This window comes from Oncorhynchus kisutch, linkage group LG22 (assembly GCF_002021735.2).
Source record: "Oncorhynchus kisutch isolate 150728-3 linkage group LG22, Okis_V2, whole genome shotgun sequence".
NCBI lineage: Eukaryota > Metazoa > Chordata > Actinopteri > Salmoniformes > Salmonidae > Oncorhynchus > Oncorhynchus kisutch.
Window position 1 is genome coordinate 58,416,678 of NC_034195.2, and position 13,498 is coordinate 58,430,175.

Consider the following 13,498-nt stretch of genomic DNA (forward strand, 5'->3'; position numbering starts at 1 on the left):
ATCAGAAACCCTGCAACTTGGAGCAAACTTGATTGATGTGTTACTCCCACTGATGTATTGCAAAACATACCACATATGGTCACAGGTCACAGTGCCTTCGCCACTGACCACACTGTCCTCCCCCAACGCTAACTGAAACACAGTAATCCACGATGGGTATCTGTCGAAAGCACCCCTTGGGAAAAAGACGTTTCGTAACCTCTTGGTGCAGAATCCGATCCAAGGAGATATTACGATATCTCGACACATTCCATCAGTAAACCTGATTGATCATTCTTCTCATGATTTCAAGCCATCAGTCTCTGTGAATGAGCAACTTCATCCAGCGATCATACACTGTTTACCCGGGGGCAGGGCTACCGACGTTAAGGCTAATCTGAAGATGGTGCTGGCTAAAGCTAAAACTGGCGAGTGTAGAGAGTATAGAGATATTGTTATCCACGTCGGCACCAACGATGTTAGGATGAAACAGTCAGAAATCACTAAGCGCAACATAGCTTCTGCGTGCATATCAGCTAGAAAGATGTGTCGGCATCGAGTAATTGTCTCTGGCCCCCTCCCAGTTAGGGGGAGTGATGAGCTCTACAGCAGAGTCTCACAACTCAATCGCTGGTTGAAAACTGTTTTCTGCCCCTCCCAAAAGTTATAATTTGTAGATAATTGGCCCTCTTTCTGGGACTCACCCACAAACAGGACCAAGCCTGACCTGCTGAGGAGTGACGGACTCCATCCTAGCTGGAGGGGTGCTCTCATCTTATCTACCAACATAGACAGGGCTCTAACTCCTCTAGCTCCACAATGAAATAGGGTGCAGGCCAGGCAGCAGGCTGTTAGCCAGCCTGCCAGCATAGTGGAGTCTGCCATTAGCACAGTCAGTGTAGTCAGCTCAGCTATCACCATTGAGACCGTGTCTGTGCCTCGACCTAGGTTGGGCAAAACTAAACATGGCGGTGTTCGCCTTAGCAATCTCACTAGGATAAAGACCACCTCCATTCCTGTCATTACTGAAAGAGATCATGATACCTCACATCTCAAAATAGGGCTACTTAATGTTAGATCCCTTACTTCAAAGGCAATTATAGTCAATGAACTAATCACTGATCATAATCTTGATGTGATTGGCCTGACTGAAACATGGCTTAAGCCTGATGAATTTACTGTTTTAAATGAGGCCTCACCTCCTGGCTACACTAGTGACCATATCCCCCGTGCATCCCGCAAAGGCGGAGGTGTTGCTAACATTTACGATAGCAAATGTCATGAAATCTATGCAGCCTACTCAATCACTTTTTATAGCTACTGTTTACAGGCCTCCTGGGCCATATACAGCGTTTCTCACAAGGTCCTATCGGACCTTGTAGTCATAGCAGATAATATTCTAATCTTTGGTGACTTTAATATTCACATGGAAAAGTCCACAGACCCACTCCAAAAGGCTTTCAGAGCCATCATCGACTCAGTGGGTTTTGTCCAACATGTCTCTGGACCCACTCACTGTCACAGTCATACGCTGGACCTAGTTTTGTCCCATGGAATAAATGTGGTGGATCTTAATGTTTTTCCTCATAATCCTGGACTATCGGACCACCATTTTATTACGTTTGCAATTGCAACAAATAATCTGCTTAGACCCCAACCAAGGAACATCAAAAGTCGTGCTATAAATTCACAGACAACACAAAGATTCCTTGATGCCCTTCCAGACTCCCTCTGCCTACCCAAGGACGCCAGAGGACAAAAATCAGTTAACCACCTAACTGAGGATCTCAATCTAACCTTGCGCAATACCCTAGATGCAGTTGCACCCCTAAAAACAAAAAAAATGTCTCATAAGAAACTAGCTCCCTGGTACACAGAAAATACCCGAGCTCTGAAGCAAGCTTCCAGAAAATTGGAGCGGAAATGGCGCCACACCAAACTGGAAGTCTTCCGACTAGCTTGGAAGGACGGTACCGTGCAGTACCGTAGAGCCCTTACTGCTGCTCGATCATCCTATTTTTCTAACTTAATTGAGGAAAATAAGAACAATCCGAAATTCCTTTTTAATACTGTCGCAAAGCTAACTAAAAAGCAGCATTCCCCAAGAGAGGATGACTTTCACTTTAGCAGTGATAAATTCATGAACCTCTTTGAGGAAAAGATTATGATTATTAGAAAGCAAATTACGGACTCCTCTTTAAACCTGCGTATTCCTCCAAACCTCAGTTGTCCTGAGTCTGCACAACTCTGCCAGGACCTAGGATCAAGAGAGACGCTCAAGTGTTTTAGTACTATATCTCTTGACACAATGATGAAAATAATCATGGCCTCTAAACCTTCAAGCTGCATACTGGACCCTATTCCCACTAAACTACTGAAAGAGCTGCTTCCTGTGCTTGGCCCTCCTATGTTGAACATAATAAACGGCTCTCTATCCACTGGATGTGTACCAAACTCACTAAAAGTGGCAGTAATAAAGCCTCTCTTGAAAAAGCCAAACCTTGACCCAGAAAATATTAAAAAACTATCGGCCTATATCGAATCTTCCATTCCTCTCAAAAATTTTAGAGAAGGCTGTTGCTCAGTAACTCACTGCCTTCCTGAAGACAAACAATGTATACGAAATGCTTCAGTCTGGTTTTAGACCCCATCATAGCACTGAGACGGCACTTGTGAAGGTGGTAAATGACATTTTAATGGCATCGGACCGAGGCTCTGCATCTGTCCTCGTGCTCCTAGACCTTAGTGCTGCTTTTGATACCATCGATCACCACATTCTTTTGGAGAGATTGGAAACCCAAATTGGTCTACACGGACATGTTCTGGCCTGGTTTAGATCTTATCTGTCGGAAAGATATCAGTTTGTCTCTGTGAATGGTTTGTCCTCTGACAAATCAACTGTAAATTTCGGTGTTCCTCAAGGTTCCGTTTTAGGACCACTATTGTTTTCACTATATATTTTACCTCTTGGGGATGTTATTCGAAAACATAATGTAAACTTTCACTGCTATGCGGATGACACACAGCTGTACATTTCAATGAAACATGGTGAAGCCCCAAAATTGCCCTCGCTAGAAGCATGTGTTTCAGACATAAGGAAGTGGATGGCTGCAAACTTTCTACTATTAAACTCGGACAAAACAGAGATGCTTGTTCTAGGTCCCAAGAAACAAAGAGATTCTGTTGAATCTGACAATTAATCTTAATGGTTGTACAGTCGTCTCAAATAAAACTGTGAAGGACCTCGGCGTTACTCTGGACCCTGATCTCTCTTTTGAAGAACATATCAAGACCATTTCGAGGACAGCTTTTTTCCATCTACGTAACATTGCAAAAATCAGAAACTTTCTGTCCAAAAATGATGCAGAAAAATTTATCCATGCTTTTGTCACTTCTAGGTTAGACTACTGCAATGCTCTATTTTCCGGCTACCCGGATAAAGCACTAAATAAACTTCAGTTAGTGCAAAATACGGCTGCTAGAATCCTAACTAGAATTTTTTTTTGATCATATTACTCCAGTGCTAGCCTCTCTACACTGGCTTCCTGTCAAAGCAAGGGCTGATTTCAAGGTTTTACTGCTAACCTACAAAGCATTACATGGGCTTGCTCCTACCTATCTCTCTGATTTGGTCCTGCCGTACATACCTATACGTACGCTACGGTCACAAGACGCAGGCCTCCTAATTGTCCCTAGAATTTCTAAGCAAACAGCTGGAGGCAGGGCTTTCTCCTATAGAGCTCCATTTTTATGGAACGGTCTGCCTACCCATGTCAGAGACGCAAACTCGGTCTCAACCTTTAAGTCTTTACTGAAGACTCATCTCTTCAGTGGGTCATATGATTGAGTGTAGTCTGGCCCAGGAGTGGGAAGGTGAACGGAAAGGCTCTGGAGCAACGAACCGCCCTTGCTGTCTCTGCCTGGCCGGTTCCCCTCTTTCCACTGGGATTCTCTGCCTCTAACCCTATTACAGGGGCTGAGTCACTGGCTTGCTGGGGCTCTCTCATGCCGTCCCTGGAGGGGGTGCGTCACCTGAGTGGGTTGATTCACTGTTGTGGTCATCCTGTCTGGGTTGGCGCCCCCCCCCCCCTTGGGTTGTGCCGTGGCGGAGATCTTTGTGGGCTATACTCAGCCTTGTCTCAGGATGGTAAGTTGGTGGTTGAAGATATCCCTCTAGTGGTGTGGGGGCTGTGCTTTGGCAAAGTGGGTGGGGTTATATCCTTCCTGTTTGGCCCTGTCCGGGGGTGTCCTCGGATGGGGCCACAGTGTCTCCTGACCCCTCCTGTCTCAGCCTCCAGTATTTATGCTGCAGTAGTTTATGTGTCGGGGGGCTGGGGTCAGTTTGTTATATCTGGAGTACTTCTCCTGTCCTATTCGGTGTCCTGTGTGAATCTAAGTGTGCGTTCTCTAATTCTCTCCTTCTCTCTTTCTTTCTCTCTCTCGGAGGACCTGAGCCCTAGGACCATGCCCCAGGACTACCTGACATGATGACTCCTTGCTGTCCCCAGTCCACCTGGCCATGCTGCTGTTCCAGTTTCAACTGACCTGAGCCCTAGGACCATGCCCCAGGACTACCTGACATGATGACTCCTTGCTGGCCCCAGTCTACCTGGCCATGCTGCTGCTCCAGTTTCAACTTCCACCTGACTGTGCTGCTGCTCTAGTTTCAACTGTTCTGCCTTATTATTATTCGACCATGCTGGTCATTTATGAACATTGAACATCTTGACCATGTTCTGTTATAATCTCCACCCGGCACAGCCAGAAGAGGACTGGCCACCCCACATAGCCTGGTTCCTCTCTAGGTTTCTTCCTAGGTATTGGCCTTTCTAGGGAGTTTTTCCTAGCCACCGTGCTTCTACACCTGCATTGCTTGCTGTTTGGGGTTTTAGGCTGGGTTTCTGTACAGCACTTTGAGATATCAGCTGATGTACGAAGGGCTATATAAATAAATTTGATTTGATTTGAACTTCCTTCTTCTTTGAAGTCGTGCAATACTGTGGTTGAGATTAACTTTTCTTGCCCTTTGGCCGCAAGTAATGCGGCCGTCTCAGCAAAAAAAATATAGAAGCACAGTGTCACGGTCTTCCTCCTCTTCATCTGGAGAGGCGAGAAGGATCGGAGGACCAAAATGCGGCGTGGTATGTGTTCATGGTGAATATTTAATTAAAGAAAGTACTGAACACTGAATACAAAAACAATAAACCAATAACGACCGTGAAGCTATAAATGAGACTTGTGCTGACACAAGCAACTAGCATAGACAATCACCCACAAACAAACAGTGCAACCCAGGCTACCTAAGTATGATTCTCAATCAGAGACAACTAATGACACCTGCCTCTGATTGAGAACCATACTAGGCCGAAACATACAAATCCCCAAACCATAGAAAAACAAACAGACTGCCCACACCAACTCACGCCCTGACCATACTAAATACATACAAACAAAGGAAATAAAGGTCAGAATGTGACACACAGTGACCCATGCTTCCGATGATACATCTTCCGCTTTGTGACACCTTTGTCACACCTTTGTCACACCTTACAATGACACTAATGGCATCAGTCCCACAACTGACCCAATGACTCCCACTGGTGAAACACTTTGTAATATCACAAGACAGATATCCTCGCCTCAGTTTGCAGGTACTGAAGAGGTTGCCACAAGTGGACACTGTGGTGACTGACAGGCCTCGAGAGCCACTAAGCGTTTTCAACCACAAATACCAGGAGATTTGGTTGAAAGGTTACAGCCATTCTAATGACAAAGCGGCCGCTGACAACTCGTACACAGGGTCCGATCTTTTCGTTCGTGCCTCAGACACAAACACTAACCGCTGGTGGAAGGATCCCGAGATGCAAAGGGGGGGAATACCAGCCCAGACCCATGATCAAGGCCAGTGGGGGGGGGGGGGGGGTCAAGACTACATGCAACAGAACCTTAGAACACATCTATGATATCATTGAGGCGTACCACACTGGTAGTAAAAGAAGTCCAGTGGACGTTGCACCTCCAAAACAAATAGCTAAAATGTATCAGTCCATATCAGATGTAGTTTCAACTACAATGCACCTAGCAAAATCTCTAATCATGTATTCCAGAATATATCAGTAGGATACCTGGTCCACTTGAGTACCAGTACCAATATCAGCAACAGTCAGTGAGAAGGTTAAAGACCTATCAAGTCAAATGGCCCTAGACAACAGCGACAGAGTAGTTAGTAGTCACTCAGATTGCAAATCTCCAAAACACTCTTCTGATGGTTAAGACTTAGTTAAATAAAGGTTACATTTTAAAAATGGTTTCATTTTTTTTGTATTGTTATGGTTTTGTTGTTGTATTGTTATGGTTTGTTATTGTATTGTTATGGTCTTGTTATTGTATTGTTATGGTCTTGTTATTGTATTATGGTTTGATTGTATTGTTATAGTTTTGTTGTTGTATTGTTATGGTCTTGTTATTGTATTGTTATGGTCTTGTTATTGTATTGTTATGGTCTTGTTATTGTATTGTTATGGTCTTGTTATTGTATTGTTATGGTCTTGTTATTGGATTGTTATGGTCTTGTTATTGGATTGTTATGGTCTTGTTATTGTATTGTTATGGTCTTGTTATTGTATTGTTATGGTCTTGTTATTGAATTGTTATGGTTTGTTATTGTATTGTTATGGTTTGTTATTGTATTGTTATGGTCTTGTTATTGTATTGTTATGGTCTTGTTATTGTATTGTTATGGTCTTGTTATTGTATTGTTATAGTCTTGTTATTGGATTGTTATTATAGTTTGATTGTATTGTTATGGTCTTGTTATTGGATTGTTATAGTCTTGTTATTGGATTGTTATTATAGTTTGATTGTATTGTTATAGTTTGGTTATTTTATCTTTTTTTATTGTTATAGTTTTGTTCTGGTATTTTGATTTGATTGTTATAGTTTTGTTCTGGTATTTTGATTGTATTGTTCTGGTGTTGTTATGGTATTGTAATTGTATTGTAATGGTATTGTTATCATATTTAGATTGTTATGTAATTGTAATTGTATTATGTTATTGTTATGGTGCTGTTATTGTATTTTAATTGTATTGCTATGGGGTTGCTAGATATTGCTGCATTTCTGAACTAGAAACATAAGCATTTTTGCTGCACCTGCAATAACATCTGGAAAACTGTGTGTGCGACAAATAAACTTTTATTTGGGCGTCTGGGATTTTCAAGGACAGGCTCTTCTCCCAGATGAAACAGCATTCAGTCTCTGTCAAACGGCCTCGCTTTGCCCCCCCCAGCTGTATCCCAGCTCGTCCCAGCTCTAAACCCACCCAGTCAGGGGACAACCAGCCCTTCACGGCCCTCCCCTCCTCTCTGTATCTGCATGACAGGACAGAACACAGGACAGACCTGCCTGAAGGAGACTCAGAATAAGGAAATCATATTTAATCTCTGTCCCTCCTAGGCATGGTGAACACCTGTTATCCTTGATGACTCTGTCAGAGAGGGCAGAGCAAAAACTCATGTTCAACCTGGTAATTACTTGGCTAATTATCCACCGTAGAGGAGGGAGATTCCCAGGTGAAGTTACAGGCCGTTAGACACACTGAAACACCAGCAGAGGCCAAGTTTGCAGCAGCAGCATCTCCCTCTCTCTATTTCTCAAAGCTTGAGTTAATCAGATCTGCTTCAGCCAACATCCGCATAGATTATGTTTTGATGGTGTTGGAGGAGGAACTGCGTTAGAGCTGTCAAATCCACAAGCGGCTCCTGGCATTATTCTTAAAGAGGACATTGCCATTCGCTTCATGGAGTCACAGTAACATAAATCCCAGGCAGCCTTTCTTACAAGATCTAACACTGGAATGTGATATGTAATCTACACGTCGATTAGGCTGATTTAGGATTCTAAATTTGAGCATAATAATTTCTATATAGCCTGCATCTTCTCGTTCTGAACTTCTAACAGGACTGGAATGGGTGTAGCTTCGTGACCATGATGACAAGAGCAGCTGCTCACAGATTTCATAGCTCCAATATTCCACCTCTGACACAAAACACCAGCTATGCGGGTGTCGGCTATCAACGGTTAACGGTTGATCTCTCTGTCTCTCTCTTTGTCTTCTATCTCTCTTTCAAATTCAAGCTGCTGCATTGGCATGAACACCATTGTGTCAATATTGCCAAAGCAACAATCTATACAATATACATTGTAATAAAATAATGAAGAATACTAATATAAAATGGTAGTAAATAATAATACATTGAAATAACAACAATCGCCTAGCAACAGTTAATCAAAATAGAAAACTAGAATACATAATAGGACAATATAAGGCTAAACATGGACAATGAGCATGCTACTATTATTATTACTGACATGAACATCTGTCGGCCCCGGCCTCGAACTCAGGCCCCGTGTGTAGCTAACTGACCATCTCTGCCCATTCATCGCCATTACCTGTTGTTGTCTTAGCTCTCCCAATCAACACCTGTGATTGCTTTATGCCTTTCTGTAATGTCAATATGCCTTGTATACTGTTGTTTAGGGCAGGTTTCATTGTTTTATTTTACTGCTGAGCCCCTAAGCCTGCTCAACATGACTCACATAGCCCCCTTGTCCCACCCCACACACATGCGGAGACCACACCGAGCTTAACTGGCACCTCCAGAGATGCAATCTCTCTCATCATCACTCAATGCCTAGGTTTACCCCCACTGTACTCGCACCCTATCGTACCCTTGCCTGTACACTATGCCCTGAATCTATCCTACCACATCCAGAAATCTGCTCCTGTTACTCTCTGTTCCGAACGTACTAGACGACCAGTTCTTATAGCCTTTAGCCGTACCCTTATCCTACTCCTCCTCTGTTCCTCTGGTGATGTAGAGATGAATCAAGGCCCTGCAGTGCCTAGCTCCACTCCTATTCCCCAGGTGCTCTCATTGACTCCTGTAACCGTAAAAGCCTTGGTTTAATGCAGGTCAACCCCCCTAAGTTTGTTTTAATCACTGCCCTAGAACACTCTGCCAACACAGATGTCCTAGCCATGTCTGAATCCTGGCTTAGGAAGACCACCAAAAACCCAGAAATTCCCATCCCTAACAATAACATTTTCCGACAAGATAGAACTGCCGAAGGGGGCGGAGTTGCAATCTACTGCAGAGTTAGCCTGCAGAGTTCTGTCTAACTATCCAGATCTGTGCCCAAACAATTTGAGCTTCTACTTTTAAAAATCCACCTCTCCAGGTAACAAGTCTCTTACTGTTACCACTTGTTATAGATCAACTTCTGCCCCCAGCTGTGCACTGGACAGCATGTGTGAATTGATTTACCCCCCATCTATCTTCAGAGCTTGTGCAGTTAGGTGACCTAAACAAGGACATGCTTAACTTCTTGGTGACAGGGGGCTGTATTTTCACGTCCGGATGAAATGCATGCCCAAATTCAACTACCTGCTACTCATCCCCAGAAGATAAGATATGCATATTATTAGTGGATTTGGATAGAACACACTCTGAAGTTTCAAAAACTGTTTGAATCATGTCTGTGAGTATAAAATAACTTATGTAGCAGGCGAAACCCAGAGGACAAACCATTCAGATTTTTGTTTTTGAAGTCACTCCCTTTTCAATGAGTTTCATTGGGAATCGAGATTTCTATGGGACCTTCTTGCAGTTCCTATCGCTTCAAACGGATGTCACCAGTGTTTAGAAATTCGTTGAGGTTTTTCCTTTGTGTAATGAAGAAGTACGGCCATCTTGAACGAGGGTAACGTGTAGTGTACTGTTAGATAGAGGCGCGTGACCAGAAAGCTAGCTGCAGTTTGTTTTCCTCCTGTATTGAAAACAGATCATCCCGTCTTCAATTTTATTGATAATTTACTTTAAAAAAATACCTAAAGTTGTATTACAAAAGTAGTTTGAAATGTTTTGGCAAAGTTTACAGGTAACTTTTTAGATATTTTGTAGTCACGTTGCTCAAGTTGGAACTGGCGTTTTTCTGGATCAAACGCGCCAAATAAATTGACATTTTGGATATACAGTGCCTTGCGAAAGTATTCGGCCCCCTTGAACTTTGCGACCTTTTGCCACATTTCAGGCTTCAAACATAAAGATATAAAACTGTATTTTTTTGTGAAGAATCAACAACAAGTGGGACACAATCATGAAGTGGAACGACATTTATTGGATATTTCAAACTTTTTTAACAAAGCAAAAACTGAAAAATTGGGCGTGCAAAATTATTCAGCCCCTTTACTTTCAGTGCAGCAAACTCTCTCCAGAAGTTCAGTGAGGATCTCTGAATGATCCAATGTTGACCTAAATGACTAATGATGATAAATACAATCCACCTGTGTGTAATCAAGTCTCCGTATAAATGCACCTGCACTGTGATAGTCTCAGAGGTCCGTTAAAAGCGCAGAGAGCATCATGAAGAACAAGGAACACACCAGGCAGGTCCGAGATACTGTTGTGAAGAAGTTTAAAGCCGGATTTGGATACAAAAAGATTTCCCAAGCTTTAAACATCCCAAGGAGCACTGTGCAAGCGATAATATTGAAATGGAAGGAGTATCAGACCACTGCAAATCTACCAAGACCTGGCCGTCCCTCTAAACTTTCAGCTCATACAAGGAGAAGACTGATCAGAGATGCAGCCAAGAGGCCCATGATCACTCTGGATGAACTGCAGAGATCTACAGCTGAGGTGGGAGACTCTGTCCATAGACAACAATCAGTCGTATATTGCACAAATCTGGCCTTTATGGAAGAGTGGCAAGAAGAAAGCCAAAGATATCCATAAAAAGTGTTGTTTAAAGTTTGCCACAAGCCACCTGGGAGACACACCAAACATGTGGAAGAAAGTGCTCTGGTCAGATGAAACCAAAATTGAACTTTTTGGCAACAATGAAAAACATTATGTTTAGCGTAAAAGCAACACAGCTCATCACCCTGAACACACTATCCCCACTGTCAAACATGGTGGTGGCAGCATCATGGTTTGGGCCTGCTTTTCTTCAGCAGGGACAGGGAAGATGGTTAAAATTGATGGGAAGATGGATGAAGCCAAATACAGGACCATTCTGGAAGAAAACCTGATGGAGTCTGCAAAAGACCTGAGACTGGGACGGAGATTTGTCTTCCAACAAGACAATGATCCAAAACATAAAGCAAAATCTACAATGGAATGGTTCAAAAATAAACATATCCAGGTGTTAGAATGACCAAGTCAAAGTCCAGACCTGAATCCAATCGAGAATCTGTTGAAAGAACTGAAAACTGCTGTTCACAAATGCTCTCCATCCAACCTCACTGAGCTCGAGCTGTTTTGCAAGGAGGAATGGGAAAAAATGTCAGTCTCTCGATGTGCAAAACTGATAGAGACATACCCCAACCGACTTACAGCTGTAATTGCAGCAAAAGGTGGCGCTACAAAGTATTAACTTAAGGGGGCTGAATAATTTTGCACGCCCAATTTTTCAGTTTTTGATTTGTTAAAAAAGTTTTAAATATCCAATAAATGTTGTTCCACTTCATGATTGTGTCCCACTTGTTGTTGATTCTTCACAAAAAAATACAGTTTTATATCTTTATGTTTGAAGCCTGAAATGTGGCAAAAGGTCGCAAAGTTCAAGGGGGCCGAATACTTTCGCAAGGCACTGTATATCGACGGAATTAATCGAACAAAAGGACCATTTGTGATGTTTATGGGACATATTGGAGTGCCAACAGAAGAAGCTCGTCAAAGGCATGATTTATATTTTTATTTCTGCGTTTTGTGTCGCGCCTGCAGGGTTGCAATATGCTTCTCTCTCTTTGCTTACTATGGTGCTATCCTCAGAAAGTAGTATCGTTTGCTTTTGCCGAAAAGCCTTTTTGAAATCTGACATGTTGGCTGGATTCACAACACGTGTAGCTTTAATTTGCTATCTTGCATGTGTGATTTCATGAAAGTTTAATTTTTATATGAATTTATTTTAATTTGGCGCTCCACATTTTCACTGGCATTTGGCGCTAGCGTCCCACATATCCCAGAGAGGTTAACTTCTTATGGTATAGGGGACGGTTGCGTCCCACTTGGGAAAAAAACAGGGAAAATGCTGCGCGGTAAATTCAAATAATTATATAAAAATCTAATTGAATTAAATCACACATGTAAGATACTCAAATAAAGCTACACTCGTTGTGAATCCAGCCAACATGTCCAATTTTTAAAAGCTTTTCGGCGAAAGAAGCTATTAACTGATGATGTCACAATGTCAACAAAGAGAGTAGCATATTTCAACCCAACTGGAGCAGCAGCACGGCCAGGTGGACTAGGGACAGAGAGGAGTCATCATGCCAGGTAGTTCTGAGGCATGGTCCTAGGGCTCAGGTCCTCCGAGAGAGAGAAAGAAAGAGAGAAAGAGAGAATTAGAGAGAGCATACTTAAATTCATACAGGACACCGGATAAGACAGTAGAAGCACTCCAGATATAACAAACTGACCCTAGCCCCCCGACACATAAACTACTGCAGCATAAATACTGGAGGCTGAGACAGGAGGGGTCAGGAGACACTGTGACCCAATCCGAGGACACCCCTGGACAGGGCCAAACAGGAAGGATATAACCCCACCCACTTTGCCAAAGCACAGCCCCCACACCACTAGAGGGATATCTTCAACCACCAACTTACCATCCTGAGACAAGCCCGAGTATAGCCCACAAAGATCTCCGCCACGGCACAACCCAAAGGGGGAGCCAACCCAGACAGGAAGATCACATCAGTGACTTAACCCACTCGAGTGACGCACCCCACCTAAGGACGGCATGAAAGAGCACCAGTAAGCTAGTGACTCAGCCCCTGTAATAGGGTTAGAGGCAGAGAATCCCAGTGGAAAAAGGGGAACCGGCCAGGCAGAGACAGCAAGGGTGGTTTGTTGCTCCAGAGCCTTTCCGTTCACCTTCCCACTCCTGGGCCAGACTACACTCAATCATATGACCCACTTTAGAGATGAGTCTTCAGTAAAGACTTAAAGGTTGAGACCGAGTTTGCGTCTCTGACATGGGTAGGCAGACCGTTCCATAAAAATGGAGCTCTACAGGAGAAAGCCCTGCCTCCAGCTGTTTGCTTAGAAATTCTAGGGACAATTAGGAGGCCTGCGTCTTGTGACCGTAGCGTACGTGTAGGTATGTACGGCAGGACCAAATCAGAGAGATAGGTAGGAGCAAGCCCATGTAATGCTTTGTAGGTTAGCAGTAAAATCTTGAAATCAGCCCTTGCTTTGACAGGAAGCCAGTGTAGGGAGGCTAGCACTGGAGTAATATGATCACATTTTTGGGTTCTAGTCAGGATTCTAGCAGCTGCAGAGCATTGCAGTAGTCTAACCTAGAAGTGACAAAAGCATGGATACATTTTTCTGCATAATTTTTGGACAGAAAGTTTCTGATTTTTGCAATGTTACGTAGATGGAAAAAAGCTGTCCTTGAAATGGTCTTGATATGTTCTTCAAAAGAGAGATCATGGTCCAGAGTAACGCCGAGG